At 33.1% G+C, this 17,800-nt stretch overlaps 1 protein-coding gene across 1 annotated transcript in view; it reads left to right on the top strand.

Moving 5' to 3' along the window:
• The window catches only part of LOC114334051 (chaoptin-like), a 233,205-nt gene that overhangs the window by 107,323 nt on the left and 108,082 nt on the right, over positions 1 to 17,800 (top strand). The window lies entirely within an intron of this gene.

The following is a 17,800-nucleotide window of genomic DNA, read 5'->3' as shown; positions in this document are numbered from 1 at the left end:
AACACACACTGGACAAAGGACAAACAGATCAAAAATTAATTAAAAGATGCCGGATACTACATCTTGGCAAGAGAAATGTAATAACAATGAATGACAGTTCCTTATTTTGGCGGTAGTGTTCAAGTAAGTGATAAGTGACAAATGACGTGACTTTGACAAATATTGTCTTATACTCATTGTCTTAATATTCAGATTAATTTAAATTGTACCAAATTTAAACCAATTTTTAAAAATGTTATTACAGCTTCACCTCGCAGGGGATCCAGCTCGGCTGTGTAGTTTTCCTGCACTGACTCTATATCTTCGTCTAATTTACTAACCGTTGCACGTCATCCGCGTCATAGCCTGTGACGTCACATGGTACCAACACGAAATATTTAGGCGGTAGGTGTGTTCTTTTTTAGAATCATTTTGCCTAGTACACTGGAATTGCAGCCATTAGCCATATTTTATTATATACGCGTAGAAATAATATTTGACGATTTCTATTAATGTTAACCTAAAGAAATACACAATAATATGTTTCATTTAATTTGTATAAATGGATTATAAAGCGTTTTTATAAGCAGATTTGTTCGGAACACACTGTAACTGTAATCGAACGAAGGTGACATTTTAGAATAAATTGGTAACATTTATTTGGCAGTTGCGGTGATGACATTTCATATTTGTTTATATTCTTTACTATAAGTAGGTAGGTATCTGTTTTATTATATTTACTGTTTTTATTATTTACTTTACTATAAAAAGATCCTCTACTATAAAAATATAAATTTCACCTAATTTTATCACGACTTGGAATAATCGAGGTATCTGACAATTTTTTTAGTTGTTATTGTCGACATATACAAAGAAACCTACCGGCTTCATGCCAAGAGTTCGGAGCCGTTTTTTAATTATTAACAATGCAGTGCAAAAACTATTGCAATGCAAATCTTAAAAGATTGTAACTTAATTCGTGTTCTCTATTTCTTAAATTTTTACTTATTTACATTGAATATTAATTTGTTTTGTTGCATAATCCACGTTTACAATAATTATGTGATATATTTGATTTAAAATGGATTCAGGATTTTTTTATACTTTGGCAACTATGTCAACTTAGATCTCTGGCGTAGATAATGACGTGCAACGGTAAGTAAATTAGATGGACTGTACATACAGTAATAGTTACATATTTTTTCACAATTTTCAAATTTCTTCCACATTTAAAACTTCTTATATCATCAATGACATACAACTTGTTATACAGGCTTATTTGCGATCAATTGTCTTACTGCTGGCACAAAGTAAACTTTCCATATTACCCTCTTTGAAATTTAAATATTTCACCCACACAACATATTTTCGTAGCCCTCGCTGTTTGTCATTTGATCTTAGATAACGCCTGACACTTTGATTTGTTTTCCCATTGAATTCAGGTTTGACTAAACAGTGGTAAAATAATATTTCATATTTCAGTAATTTCTAATTTTTAGTTTTTAAGTATTATTCAATTCAAATCCATAGGTTAATTTCCTTCTTCTTTATATAATACATTTGCTACTTAATATGAATATTTTAAAGTATAAAACCAATAATATAACATCATGTATAATATAACATTTGTCTAAACTAAATTCAATTTTTTTGACAAGTTTGAATTTGTGAACTGGATTACACAATTTAACAATCATCAAATTTATATTTGTTAATCACTCCTAATTTCATTCTCTGGCTGCATTGTGCTACTGTTTCGTTTTACTTGGGTTCGGTGTTCAATTTGCATTAAATTTTTGTAATATACAGTTCACTATGCAGTGACTGTACACAATATTTGTCAAAGTCACGTCAGTTGTCATTTGTCACCTATCACTTACTTGAACACTACCGCCAAAATAAGGAACTGTCATTCATTGTTCTTACATTTCTCTTGCCAAACCATTCAACCTACTTCTATTTTAATTCAATTACAGTTCACAAAGATTTTAAACCGTTTGACAAACATTTTATCACATCGCACTGATTTGCTATGTGTTAAAAGATAGGATAAAGTAGATTTCGCTAATTACGCTATCCAATTCTACTTTATGCACCCCCTTCCCTGACGTCATAAAAAATTCACTATATTTAATGGATATCCACACTTTTGCAATTAAACCTGCCTCACTCGACAAATCTAAACATACACGGGCGTATGTAGTTAATGTATTTTTAATTAAAAGTAAAGTAACATTGTACAATGTATGAATAAAATACGTTTTGATGTTAAAGAAAAAAAAAGGTATTTTAGTTTATGGGTGCATAAAATAATTTCTCTAAAACGTGTTTTTCAATTTTTAAAATATACCCTTTAGCTGCATTTAAAAATAGCGATTTAGTTCATTTGTAGCTATCTATTAAAAGTAATTATGTCGAATTGTTTCTATTAGAAGGAATAAACAAAACTTACCCCGCAAAATTCGGATTCTCGTCACAAAGCTATATTTAAAAGACTAATTACTTAACGTCGACAGCCATCACAACAACAAACCTAAAATTAATCAAATCTTCGCTTCTAAAATCGGACAACTTAAACTAAATGTTAATATAAACATTTTTAATAGGTACTTCGAAAAAAAGTGAGTATATTTTATAATACATAATTGATTATACGACAAAAGTAGTTACTCATACTTTTTAACTAGTGTAAGCACAGACAAAATTAATTATTTTTTTTTATTATTATTTATTACTAAACTAGTGCTTAGTACAGCACAATCAAAATTTTCAGGACAGTTATTGTTAGAAAAATGACACCCCTACAGTATCAATAACAAAATACAAATCGCTTTCTTTAAACCCAAAATGATTAAGAAACCAAATACAACAAATAACATAAAAAGGATTAGTTAGTCAACTTGACATTCTTTACATTGACGCACTTAATTACATTCTGTCACGTATCGTGACAGAATAAGAAATGAAGACATCAGACAAAACTTTGAAATACAGGACATAGGAAGGTGGGTCAGACAGAGACGAAGATATTGGAACAAACCTATAAAGAGAATGGAGGACAGCAGACTTGTTAAAAGCGCAAAAACGAATGACCCAGTGTGTAAAAGACCAAAGGGTAGACTACCAAAACGATGGCGAGAATGTTGGACCTCATCGTCCGGGAAAGAGTTGATGTCAATGAACAGGCAGTAGCCCACTAGCATGACCGATCATGCTAGAAAGAAGAAGAAGAGGACTTAATTACATAATTATTCTTTCCTTTTTTATTAAGGTCATTCCTAATACCAACTTGACATTATCGCCTTCCTTGAAATCACTCTATTTAAATATCATGATTGGCATCACACAAAGCCATTCGACAGCTCTCTCAGCTATTTCAAAACAAGTTCTAAGAGTACAATCTCTTATTAAACCATCGAGACTCGGATGTACCTTGGTAATACATCTCATTCTTAAATGCAGAGGTGGCCTAGGTAAATTAATTGTCGTCAATCAATAAAACCAACGAACCTACCTTGATCCAATAATTGGTAGCTTCGCGCCATTTTGATCTTTGATGAAGCGTCAACAGGTATTCTTTTGACTATACACTATACATATATATTCTAGAATTATTGTTGACTCAATTTCTGTAGCACCTGATGTTGCCGCCTCTCTCGACAAATCTAAACACACACGGGCGTATGTAGTTAATGTATTTTTAATTAAAAATGTTTAGTAACATTGTACAATGTATGAATAAAATACGTTTTGATGTTAAAGAAAAAAAGGGTATTTTAGTTTATGGGTGCATGAAATAATTTCTCGACAACGTGTTTTTCAATTTTTAAAATATACTCTAGAGCTGCCCTTAAAAATAGCGATTTAGTTTATTTGTAGCTGTCTGTTAACCCTCCGTTAGTCGCTAGGATAAACGGAGCATCAAGAGTCGCTACGGTGTCGAGACCGACGATTTAAAAAAAATAGTTATCGCTATAAAATTCGTACAAATATTTTATATTGTGTATAGGAATGACCGAAAAATATTTTTGGAAATATTTTATTGAAAAACAACAGATATAAAATGAAAAACCGCTTTCATTTTCACTTCCCTCATCGTCAAAATAATTTTCATCGTCGCTAGGAACCATTTCCCATAATTCCATTCCAACGTTTTTGTTCGGCTTCAAAGGACATCTATAAATAAGACTTGACCAAAACTTACCGATAAAATGCAATAATAAGATGCTAAATCTTTACCTAAACTGCAAGTTATGCCAATAAAGTAATAACCACACCGTTAGTCGCTACGGAGTCTTGCACCAAAAATAGCTATAAAACTCGCACAACTGTACCCAAGTAGGTAAGAATGTACACTAATACGAGGTTAGTTGATAGGAAGAGGTACAGAAAGTGGCGATAGAAAAAAACAGTTATTTTGTAAATCCCGAATGAATAATTCTGTCGTCGGTGTGTGACACCGATAGCGACTAACGGAGGGTTAAAAGTAATTATGTCTAATTGTGTCTATTAGAAGGAATAAACAAAACTTACCGCAAAATTCGGATTCTCGTCACAAAGCTATATTTAGAAGACTAATTACTTAACGTCGAAAGTCATCACAGCAACAAACCTAAAATTAATCAAATCTTGGCTTCTAAAATCGGACAACTTAAACTAAATGTTAATATAAACATTTTTAATGGGTACTTCGAATAAAAGTGAGTATATTTTATAATACATAATTGATTATTAGTCCATTGAAATGTTAGGTACATTTTTTAGGTCATACCTTGCATCTGTTAGAGAAGTCAATTTTATTTTTTTAATGTGTAGGGGGATCAGTAGAAGCTTCAGTTCAAGTTTTTGGGGTCGCCACTCTTGTCCCCCGGCCTTATTTAAAAAAAGGGTGCAAAGAGGTTTCACGCCATATCTCGTAAACTACCAACCCTACGGAAAATCTAATAAACATAAAATGTAGCAAACTAAATTTTCTACAATTTTATTTCCATTACTTTTTATCGTCAAGTGACCAACAGAAAAGATATAAACAAAAATAAGTAAAAATTTTTTAAAACGTTTCCTTTTGGAGGTTATAATTTTTTTTTTCAGTTCATTTTACAATAAAATAACATTAAAGCAATTTTGTAGAGGATTTTTCAGCGAAAAATTTCCACTAAAAAGGAGTTTAATTCTATTTATTTATCTACGTTTTACAGCGCTCCAAACTTGACCAGATTCTCGAATGCTCATATTGATACAATAAAATCAAAAGGTTTGGCTTACTTTTCTATCTTAATATTTTTTTATTCATACAATTTATTATGATTTTAACATTCCTATGCTATTATTTTTGACTTTTCTCCCCAATATAAAACTTAGAACCCTAAGCATATATAGAAAAGGCCCAAAAAGTTGTTTGAGGCAAATTCGCCGGTCCACAAGAAGAATGACGCAACCGCAAAATGCAAAATTCTTCAGACGAGCAAAAAAAGCGATTTTTAAATATTTAAAATTGAATAGGAAATAAATGAAGAGTAATCCTCCAGGAGCATCGGTATGGCGATTGTTTTTTGACAACGATGTCTTTTATTTTCATCGATATTGGTTCGAATTTCATTATCTTAATTTAATCGCCCCATTTTCAATCCTATCTACAGTTGCGTCATTATGCATCTGAAACAAGGTATAACATAGCGCGTATTTCAGTAATGACGCAACTACCCTATAGTTGATCAGCACATTTTTACAGTTCGGCCTTTTTGTATCATCTTTACATAGTATTTTAGAAGTTAATTGTGCAATAAATAGGAATTGAAAAAATTTGCAGTTACGTCATTTTTATTCCGTACCGGACTGAATATCTGCCTGTTATTGCTTTTATTATTATAATTTATCCTAGGTGGCACAGCAGTCGGTTCCCCTCTTCTCAACTTATTCTTACATTTGTGCTACCTATTTGGCCACGTGCAGTCATATTAAAAATTGTGAAAAGTATTTTGAGTTTTATAGATAATACTATTGAGAGTCTTGTGGGTAAAATTTATATATTAGTGATTAGATAAGCATTTTGTGCTTTTTGTAAGAGCGCATTATGAGTGGTGGTTACTTTATTTGTAAGAAACCTCTAGGGAAAATTATTTGTCAGTGGGAAAGTCGAGCCATCTTTACTCACTATTGTCGGCGAACGTTTTTTGTCTCTTTATATGGCGTAAATAAAGACGATTCTCTGGAAACCCTGAGACACAAACGATTCGCTAAAGCAGTGACAAAAAATGCATTTAATCTCTTCTCACTTCCTTCAACACAAGATGCAGCCCGTTTCCACAGATTCCGAGTATATCACCAGATTTAGTCGTGGCTCGGTAAACATTGTAATCCAGAAAATTGGGACTGGAAAAAAAACATGGAAAATTTTGGATCCCAATCCAATCTTCCAAGCCTTCAGTACCCCCGAGCTTATGAAATTCATCTTTAGCAGATGCAATGGAAACTGGAAGTGCATGTGGTTGCCGAAAAGCAGACCTCAATATTCAGCAGTGTGTCTCTATTGTGGGGGTGAAAGTTGCCGCAACATCGTGGACATGTCGACATTAATTATTGAAGAAAATGAATTGGTAGATGAATTACCGATTAATAATCACCGATTGAGAAAAAAATTAAGTGAGATTAAAAACATATGTAACCACTAGTTACATCTTATCTGGCTTAGTTCAATATAGACCTGGATCCCGCGTAAGAAAGAAAAGTTGATTAATAGCAAGCTGAAAATTTGTTAATAGCTTAACGGTGTCTAGTCGGACAAACTTTGATGCACGGGAACAATGGAACAGGGGAAGTTTTAACTGTGGAGCATGATAAACGTGTCGTCCTGACAAGTTTATGATTGTGAAAAATAGCAAGTTGTTTTTAAGTTTATTCGATAGCCAACGTTATGTAATATATGCGAAAATGTTTGTCCGACAAAAATGTTGGGCATCTTAACGAGTCCGACACGTAGAACATGTCACATCACAGGAATTATGTTGGTGATGAATAGCAGTCTGATTTGTTGCATGAGAGTTTAATGAAAGGTTAAAGAAGCAATTGGAAGTTCTGTCCGACAAAATTAATGGGAAGTTTTCGTAGTCGGACATTCTAAACAGGTAAGATATAGACAAAAATGCTGGTGATAAATAGCTTTCCGACAAAGACGAAATTTAATTAAGTAAATTATTCCTTACCAAGAATGATTGTTGTCGGAAAAAAATAAGGGGTAGATTTTGTAGTCGGACAATTTAAAAAAATAATTTTTGAAATTTCAATAAGGGGTGATTATTCTATGTCAAAAGTACGTGCAATCAATTACAATCGATATCTTTCGATTTATGTCAACATCATTTAGATACCTCACTGTAATACATTTATAGTAGATCAGGCAAATTATATTATGGATTGAGTGGTCTAGCTATCTTTGTCTGCCACATGCGCGGGATCGCTTGGTTAAAAGAGATAGATAGACCACCTATCGACTTTTTGCAATGTATTCCCTGTCTACCCTTATGTCTATGAATACATTTCCATTTAAGAAAAACTGTCACTTTTGACAATAATTCATAATAAATTGCAATCGTAACTTCAAATTTAAACTAATCGATTTATTTTGGCAGCAAATTATTTCTTGCTATGTGACATATTAATTACATTATTATTTCATTTGTAGAAAGTTGAGAAAAATTACGTTATACAATTTTAGTAATAATTTATTTAGGTACCCTTTTTCAATCAAGCAAAGCATTACAGCACGAAGAATGATATTCAATATTACTTTCACAATTATCTGGCAACTGAACCTCATTGAATTGATGACCAAGTATTTTACTAACTTTGTAAAATGTTCGAAAATTACTCAAAAATGTTCCGTTGAATGGTTTCACTTTTGATTTGGTGACTTAAAATTTAAACTGTTGACACTCAAAAATAGACACAAAAACACTCCATAGTTAATATAAATTTTAATTTCCAACACACGTGGCAAACAGAAACTCAGAGACCATGTACTTTCAAATACTACTTTGTATAGCACAAAGTGTCACACTGACAGATGCAGCCTTCTAATACATACTTCTAAGCATAATGTGTCATATTTACGTCTATTCTTATAAGCACCGAAGTTTTAAACTCTTCACATTTTTCAATGTCGTTTACAGGGTTAAGATTTGAGTATCGAAAAAAATGTATGCAACGTTTTTTGTAGGAAATTTTCCGTACTTTCTGATGCACCTAATTAGAAAACCCTAAGAGATTGCTTTCACATGTTCTTTGACATTTTTTATTGTCATTTTGAGAATATCTAGAACAAACTCCACCCAAAAAAATAATTGTTTTGCAATATATACATGCATTGATACTTACCTCACTGTTTTTGGAGTATGCATGTATAATGTATATATATGCACATGCAAATATGTGAATATAAATAATAATATACAACTAAAATAGCTTTATCAATATGTGACTAAGTCATTCTGAAAAAATGTTTTTTATTTATTTCCTTCGATTTGCCCAAACTTTTTGTCCGACATATAACTTTTTGCGTTACAAAATATAATTTGTACATAAACAAATCAAACTTAGCTTGCTATTTATCACCAACATTTTTGTCTATATCTTACATGTTTAGAATGTCCGACTAGGAAAATTTCCCATTCATTTTGTCCGACAGAACTTCCAATTGCTTTTTTAACCGTTCATTAAACTCTCATGCAAAAATCAGACTGCTATTCATCACCAACATAGTTCCTGTGATGTGACATGTTCTACGTGTCGGACTCGTTAAAATGCCCAACCTTTTTGTCGGATAAACATTTTTTCATTTATTATATAACGTGGGCTATTGAATAAACTTAAAAACAACTTGCTATTTTTCACCATCATAAACTTGTCAGGACGACACGTTTATCATGCTCTACCGTTAAAACTTCCCCTGTTTCAGTGTTCCCGTGCATCAATGTTTGTCCGACTAGACACCGTTAAGCTATTAACAAATTTTCAGCTTGCTATTAATCAACTTTTTTTTCTTACGCGGGATCCAGGTCTAATATTATCTGGCCGTTAGATAATTTTCTTTTCCAAGAGCTATAAATGAAATTATTGGTTCAAATATTCAATTATCTTTTTTATAAAAATTTTTATTTGACTTTTATTCTGAAGCTCTCAATCCTAGTTCAACATTTTATCGTAACATATACTCGTAAATTTTTAAAACGTTAAAACCACCTCTAAAAGAGCCCCGGTATCGATTTCCTAAGACTTTGTCAATCGGACGTCGGCTCTTAGTCTAATAGATATTATCTAGGCGGTCACCTTTAATAAGTGATGAGGCACTTTCCGGGACTAAATCCAGCTCTTCAGCGCCATCACCGAGCAGTGACGCTTCCGTCTAGAAGTCGAGCGACGGAGGCGTCCTTTGGTCATCACAGGACCGGATCGATGCTGATAGTCTTCTCCTTTCCACTCCTTCGTTTCGGAACTTCTATCTAAGCCATCATTTATTTAAAACTGTCTCGATATTGTTTAGAGAGCGGCCAAGTTGGCGAGCAGCTGTATGTGAAAGGATCAAGATCAATTGGACAAGTTCGTAAATATTTATGAGGCTAAAATATACTAGTTTGTTTGTTTCGCTAGCAGCAGGAAGTAAAGGACATTTATCATGGTCAATAGGTGTGTAAGGTGTGATCGTGCATATTTTTAGCCGTGCTATTAATTCCTGATAGGGGGAAAATAGATTTTTTCTGCGCTCATACCAAAAAATAAAAGTTTTTTGAACTAAATTAATAGGCTATTGATTATATTCAAAATAAGATAGCTAAAAGGAACTACAACGTTAACGGGGTTTTATTATTTCATATGGTCAATGGACATGGACATCTATATATGATAAAACCGCGGAGTGCTACCATTTAAAGGGGTGCGTTTTTGAGAAATGGGTGAATTAGTCCCTGGGCACAAGTTACATTAGGGTGAGTTCTATGCACTTTTGGTACAAACATACCTACATAAAAATTATTCCTGGTTAAATTTCCTATCTACATATCACTTTTTAAAGTCAATGATACTTTTTTTTTACAAAAATATATTCAAAAGAAAAAGCACAAAGAAACCCAAAAGAAAGAAATTTTGTTTTTTGTCCCATAACTTTTGTCCACGAGGATATAGGTATAGACATTGCTTTACAGAAAAAAAACCTACATATTTCTTCTTTAAAATTTTGTTCAGCAGAGGTAATTAGGATTTATAGTTTTCGAAATATGATTTTTCAAAATTAGCCACTCACAGCAATTTTGGGCCATTTTCCTTGTTACTTCGCAAATATTGTTCTGTAACTTTTTTCTACGTAACGTTAGGTATATGCAATGGTACACGTAATAGGAATAGAAATCAATTACCTTTAAAATGGTCTACTGTATAACGTTGTACGACTTTTTCTTTTCGAAAGAGATTATGGTTTTTCAAGGTTTTATACTTTTAACGATTTTTTATAATATGTATAAAAATAAAATAATACTATATTATATATAGTATATATAATATAATATTATATTATATATTATATAATACCTAATATAAAAAAATATTATTTTTTACATTTTTTACGATTATTTTTGAAATTTCTCATTATAACTTTTTTCTTCTATACTTAGGTATATATTATATAATATAATAAAAAAAGCTTATTTTGTTTACTTTAAAATCGTGTACTACAAAAAATTCTAGGATTATTTTTTAGTAAGATATTATTTTTCAAAATGTAATAAGTACTTGCAACGATTTTTAATTTTAGGATTATTTTTTAAATATCTCATTATAAATTTTTTTCTTGTACATGAATATAATATATATTGCTCAATAAAGAGGGCTTATTTTCTGTTCTTTAAAATGGTGTATCATCTATATTTAAATAATGGAAACCGAGTGATTCTTTGATATTTTTTTACCTGTCACTTTAGTTAAAATTATTTAAACGTTGACATTTAAAAAATTTTCAAAATCAAAGTCCATCTGTTCGTTAGCATTCTTCAATATCTTCCTCTGGCACCTCAGTTATCTTAGAGTTCCCACAATTAGTACCCATGCACATGCACCCTTTGCAGAATATTGAACAACTAATTCCTATCTTCCTACAACCGCAGTTTTTTGTACATCCTTTGGTACATTTACATGCTATTTTTTCAAGCAAAGCTTCTGGTGCAGGAGCTTTGACAGTAAATATTACGTATAAAAAATAAGATTCAATCATAACACACAATCACATAAAAAAGTTGTAATGAGAAATTTAAAAAATAATCCTAAAATCAAAAATTGATGCAAGTACTTATTACATTTTGAAAAACCATATCTTATTCAAAAATAATCCTAGAATTTTTTATAATACACCATTTTAAAGTAAACAGAATAAGCTTTCTTTTCTATTATATAATATATACCTAAATGTAGAAAAAAAAAAGTTATAATTTGAAATTAAAAAATAATCGTAAAAAATATAAAAACTCGTTAAAAGTATAAAATCTTGAAAAAGATAACCTCTTTAAAAGAAGTCGTACAACATTATACAGTAGAACATTTTAAAGGTAATTGATTTATATTCCTCTTATATGTACCATTGCATATGCCTAAAGTTGCGTAGGAAAAAGTTACAGAACAATATTTGCGAAATAACAAGGAGAATTGCCCAAAATTGCTGTGAGTGGCAAACTTTGAAAAATCATATCTTGAAAACTGTAAATCCTAATGACCTCTACCAAACATAATTTTAAAGAGAAAATATGTAAGTTTTTTTTCTGTGAAGCAATATCTATACCTATATCCTTGTGGACAAAAGTTATGGGACAAAAAACAAAATTTCTTTCTTTTGGGTTTCTTTGTGCTTTTTCTTTTGAATATATTTTTGTAAAAAAAAGTATCTTTGACTTTAAAAAGTTATATTTAGATAGGAAATTTAACCAGGAACAATTTTTATGTAGACTTGTTTGTACCAAAAGTTCATAGAACTCACCCTAATGTAACCTGTGCCCAGGGACTAATTCACCCATTTCTCAAAAACGCACCCCTTTAAATGGTAGCACTCCGCGGTTTTTTCATATATAGAGATTCATTGACCATATGAAATAATAAAACCCCGTTAACGTTGTAGTTCCTTTCTATAGTACATAATCAATAGCCTATAAGCAAAAAAATAGGTTCTTTATTATGCCAGTGCATCATCTCGTGTGCCATTCTATTAAAGCGGTTTGAAATTATGACAAATATAAACATTAGGATAAACATTTTCAATTTCTTTGAAACACGAAAATGCAGCAGCTGCATAATGCTCTGGTTAAATTGGAGAGTGCAGAAAGAGTTTATACCGGTTTCGGAGGTCTTTTCCCCCTCATCAGTAGTCAACTACTATCTGTGCTACTTCGATTGATAACTTACTTTGTTTTTCGGTAGATGGCTCTAGTTCATCCGTGACATCTCTTTCTTTGCAATATGGAAAGGCCCAAAGTGTGATGCCTGAGGAAATCGGAGAGAAGAGGATATGGGACTACTGATGAGGGGGAAAAGACCTGCGAAACCGGTATAGACACTTCCTGCAATCTCCTATTTAGCCAGAGCATTATGCAGCTGCTGCATTTTCGTGTTGCAAAGAAATTGAAAATGTTTATACATTTTTTCATTTACTCTTTTGTAGGAGTATTAAGGAATCTTTCTTGTTGGAACTTTTACCACGCTGAGCAGATGAGTTGTGAATTATTTAAAATTCTCTCATCTTAATTTCCTGGGCATCCAGTATGATTTATAAATTTTGAAAATCTCAGGAGGTGTAACCAAAGAAAGTATTCCACCTGTTGTCAATCTGGTAGTATGGGAACGATATTTATTGTCGTTTTCTGTGCTACTTCGATTGATAACTTACTTTGTTTTTTGGTAGATGGCACTAGTTCATCCGTAACATTTCTCTCTTTGCAATTCGGAAAGGCCCAAAGTGTGATGACTGGAGAAGTCGGAGAGAAGAGGATATGAGACTACTGATGAGGGGGAAGAGACCTCCGAAACCGGTATAGACTCTTCCTGTACTCTCCAATTTAACCAGAGCATTATGCAGCTGCTGCATTTTCGACATATGGTAATATTTTTTATGCTCGAGGCGAATAAGGCTCGGTGTATATAATCCATATTTTACGAGAAAGTGTGATGGTCTGGCCCTGCACTAACAGCAATAGAGTTCTGTGCTCAAGAGTGCCTAAGAAAAGGCCTCAACTCAGCAAGAATATTTATTGCATCTGATAGTCAGGCTGCTTTGAAGGCTCTGAAGTCCACAACTTACGAGTCAAAAATAGCCTGGAATTGCAAACAATCCCTTAAACAACTGGCTAGTCGCAACAAACTAACGTTGCTATGGGTGCCAGGGCATAAAGGAATTGTCGGAAATGAGATTGCCGATAGTCTCGCAAAAGGAAGGAGCTTGTACTCCTTTCATCGGACCTGAACCATTTTGTGGCATACCAAAAAGCCGCATAATGGAAGAAGTTCGAAAATATGAAAAGGAACTCAGTGCAGCCTACTGGAAAAATGTTCCAGGCCAAAGACAGGCAAAAAGGTTATTACGACCCTCTGCCCGCTACGCGAAATTACTCTTAGAGCTTCAAAAATCTGATCTCAGAGTAATCACAGGAATTCTCACTGGACACTGCTCACTCAGATACCATCTCTGTAAAATGGGCATACTGGACAGTGGGACATGTAGATTCTGCGATGAGGCAGATGAGACGTCAGAACATATTATCTGCAATTGCAGAGTAATTGTTCGGCAACGCCATAAATATCTGGAACAGGTATTCCTTGATCCTGATCAGATTACAAACCTAACTCCAAAACGGATAATGGACTTTCTTAGAAGCCTAGACCTTTTGGACTAAAATATAGATGTAGGGTATACACAAAAGATCTTGTAGGTCGCAGTCTAGTAAGGTCAACTGGGCCAATCGACCCCTTTTGCAATCTACAATCTACAATCTACAACAGCTCGTTGGATTATGTCAGAATATCGCGAATATGGTTCTTTCCATGAGCATTTTTCAGTGCGTCACAGTTTTTCGATTTCTCTCTAATGATCTAAGAGCTAGCAACGTTTTCGAGAAACTATTTTAAGACAGCTGATTCTTTAATATATTATTCCCTATGCATTCTAGAACACCTTATCGGCCATCTGGCTACTGAGACAGGTTGCGTTCATTACTGCGCAGCGCACCTGTACAGGTAAATATATCGAATTTAAAATTATTTTAACACGAAATTTTTTTTTGTCATTACTTGTAAAACATTCTTAGAAATATGAATTATAATTGCCAGACATTTCTGTGGTTGCTAAATACGTGCCAGATGCTATAGTCTAAATGGCTATCAACGTTTTCGAGAAAGTATTTTAAGACAGCTGATTCTTTGATATATTATTCCCTATGAATCCTCGAACACCTTCCCGGCCATCTGGCTACTGAAACAGGTTGCGTTCATTACCGCGCAGCACACCTGTACAGGTAAATATATCGAATTTAAAATTATTTTAAGACGAAATTTTTTTTGCCATTACTTTTTAAACCTTATCAGAAACATGAATTAAAATTGCTAGACATTTCTGTGGTTGCTAAATGCGCGCCAGACGCTATTTACTATAAACAATAATAGAAAAATTTAAATCATTTTAGTATGTCTGTAATTTTAATATTATATTATTAACACATAAATAAATGCAAAATTAATTTGCCAGATATTAACTCGGTTGCAGTCATCAGCCAGATGGATTTAAAATCGTTAGAATGATATATATTTTCAGCAAAACGTACGCTGGCTGTGTTAAGAAATAAGACAAACAAAAGATACAGGTAAATGTATTTAAAATTAGTTTAAGACGAAATTTTTTTTGTCGTTACTTTTTTTAAGCATTATTAAAAACATGAATTATAATTGCCAGACATTTATATGGTTGCTACATGCGCGCCAGACGTTGTTTATTATAAATAATAATAGAAAAGTTTACATCATTTTAGTATGTCTGTAATTTTAATATTATATTATTAACACATAAATAAATGCAAAATTAATTTGCCAGACATTAACTCGGTTGCAGTCATTAGTCAGATGGATTTAAAATCGTTAGAATGATATATATTTTCAGCAAAACGTACGCTGGCTGTGTTAAGAAATAAGACAAACAAATTTTTTTTGTCATTACTTTTTAAACATTATTAGAAACATGAATTATAATTGCCAGACATTTATGTGGTTGCTAAATGCGCGCCAGACGCTGTTTATTATAAATAATAATAGAAAAGTTTACATCATTTTAGTATGTCTGTAATTTTAATATTATATTATTAACACATAAATAAATGCAAAATTAATTGTATTTTATTTGCCATTATATTGTATCACAATTACTTTTCACTAAATAGAAACTCGACAAGAATCGTTAACAAACTCTGAATTGTGACTGACCCATCTTAATACATGTGCGGACAACATTCACCCCGAAATTGTCGTATCTTTTGTTTGTCTAGTTTCTTAACCCAACCAGCGATCGTTTTGCAGAAAATACACATTATTTTTATGATTTTAAATCCATCTGGTTGGTGAATACAACCGAATTAATGCCTGGCAAATTAATTTTGCATTTGTTTATATGTAAATAATATAATATTAAAATTTCAGACATACTAAAATGATTTAAATTTTTCAATTATTATTTATAAAAAATAGCGTCTGGCGCATATTTAGCACCCACAGAAATGCCTGGCAATTATAATTCATATTTTCAATAATGTTTAAAAAGTAATGGCAAAAAAATTTTTCGTCTTAAAATAATTTTATATTCGATATATTTACCTGTACAGGTGCTCTGCGCAGTAATGAACGCAACCTATCTCATTAGCCAGATGGCCGGTAAGGTGTTCAAGGAAGCATAGGGAATAATATATTAAAAAACCAAGTGTCTTAAAATCACTGCTTTCCCGACATTGCTAGCTCTTGGTCCATAACGCATTAAATTGTAAGTGACAGAAAAAAACGCACGTCGCTGATTACATTTCGTCGGTGACATTTATAACATTTAATCTAGTTGTCAATAGATGGCGCTAATAATATAATATTAAATAATATTATATTATAGTAGATAAGTAAGGCCGGTTCCCGCTCACCGTGGGAAAAAAGTGAGCCAGAATCGGTATGCCGGTTCCCGCTCACCGTGGGAAAAAAGTGAGCCAGAATCGGTATGCCGGTTCCCGCTCACCGTGGGAAAAAAGTGAGCCAGAATCGGTATGCCGGTTCCCGCTCACCGTGGGAAAAAGTGAGCCAGAATCGGTATGCCGATTCCCGCTCACCGTGGGAAAAGTGAGCCAGAATCGGTATGCCGATTCCCGCTCACCGTGGGAAAAGTGAGCCAGAATCGGTATGCCGATTCCCGCTCACCGTGGGAAAAAAGTGAGCCAGAATCGGTATGCCGATTCCCGCTCACCGTATGCAATATAATCATTATCATCATCATGACAATGGATCATTCTAGGGGGGGTAACAATGGGCCATGCTTAACATATATAAAAATGCAATATAATCATCATCATGACAATGAACCATTCTAGGGGGGGGGGGGGGTAACAATGGACCATGCTTAACATGTATAAAAATGCAATATAATCATCATCATCATCATCATGACAATGGACCATTCTGGGATGAAGAGCATGACAATGGACCATTCTGGGGGGGGTGACAATGGGCCATTCTGGGGTGAAGTACATGACAATGGGTCATTCTGAACATGTATAAAAATGCGAAATGCTATACGATTATCATATATAGGGCTGAAAATATAATATTTGTACAAATTATGAAAAATCGAATAATTTGAAATATTTACAAAAATATTTTAAGTTGTTTATCAACATTCCGGATGTGGATGGTTGATAAGGAAAGAGTGCAGACGTTATTTTTGCAACAACAGGAATCCGTTAAAGATATGACAAACCACAATGCTAAAAGGCCGGATGGAGTCGGATGATAACATGTAACCACAGTTGTTATTTGTGTAAATGGTATCGCATATTTTTAAAACCACAAGGTCTTGTTTTTGCAAAACATGGAAATCTTATCTCTGAAATGAACAACGTAACCGTGAGAATGTAAACATGTGATCACGTTCGTGTTGCGTGGGGGTAACGAGCTGCGGAATCCTTTAAAAAACAAATCATTGACATTGCCAAAACGGCATTACAACATATCTTCTTTGCTAATGATCCGATTTTGACGTATGAGGTATCAAATGAAAGCGGTGGCGACACAGATGGCAACTATCAATTCTTCTTCTGTCAACGTTCAACATTAATTGCCAATTCTTCTTCTTCTTTTCCGTATAGTGCCTAACAGAACGTGACAGTGCCTAACAGAACGTGATGTGCATAACGTCACGTGAATCACGCGACGTAAATAACGTGACGAGAATAACGTGACCTGATGGTTTCTAATGGCCTCTAATGGTCTCTGCTACACTCTATTCCCTAATGGCATAGACTATTTATCTTTAAACCATCCTAACAGTGTACCTCTTTAACGTGACATTTTACCGTGAATAACGTAACGTGAACGACGTTCGACGCAGGAGATGTGCTCCAAAGTTGGAATTTATTGAGACATTTCACGCAGAACATGATCAGTACTAGTATGAATCCCATCGAGTACATACATAGGGTAATGGAGTTTCAAAGTAAACTCAGCCTGTTAAATAAAGATATTAAATCATATGAGGATTTAAAACAAATTAATAGCCAAT

The sequence above is a fragment of the Diabrotica virgifera genome, chromosome 9 (genome assembly GCF_917563875.1).
Source record: "Diabrotica virgifera virgifera chromosome 9, PGI_DIABVI_V3a".
NCBI lineage: Eukaryota > Metazoa > Arthropoda > Insecta > Coleoptera > Chrysomelidae > Diabrotica > Diabrotica virgifera.
The sequence above is the reverse complement of the archived record's forward strand: the minus strand, read 5'-3'. Positions and strand labels throughout refer to the sequence as shown.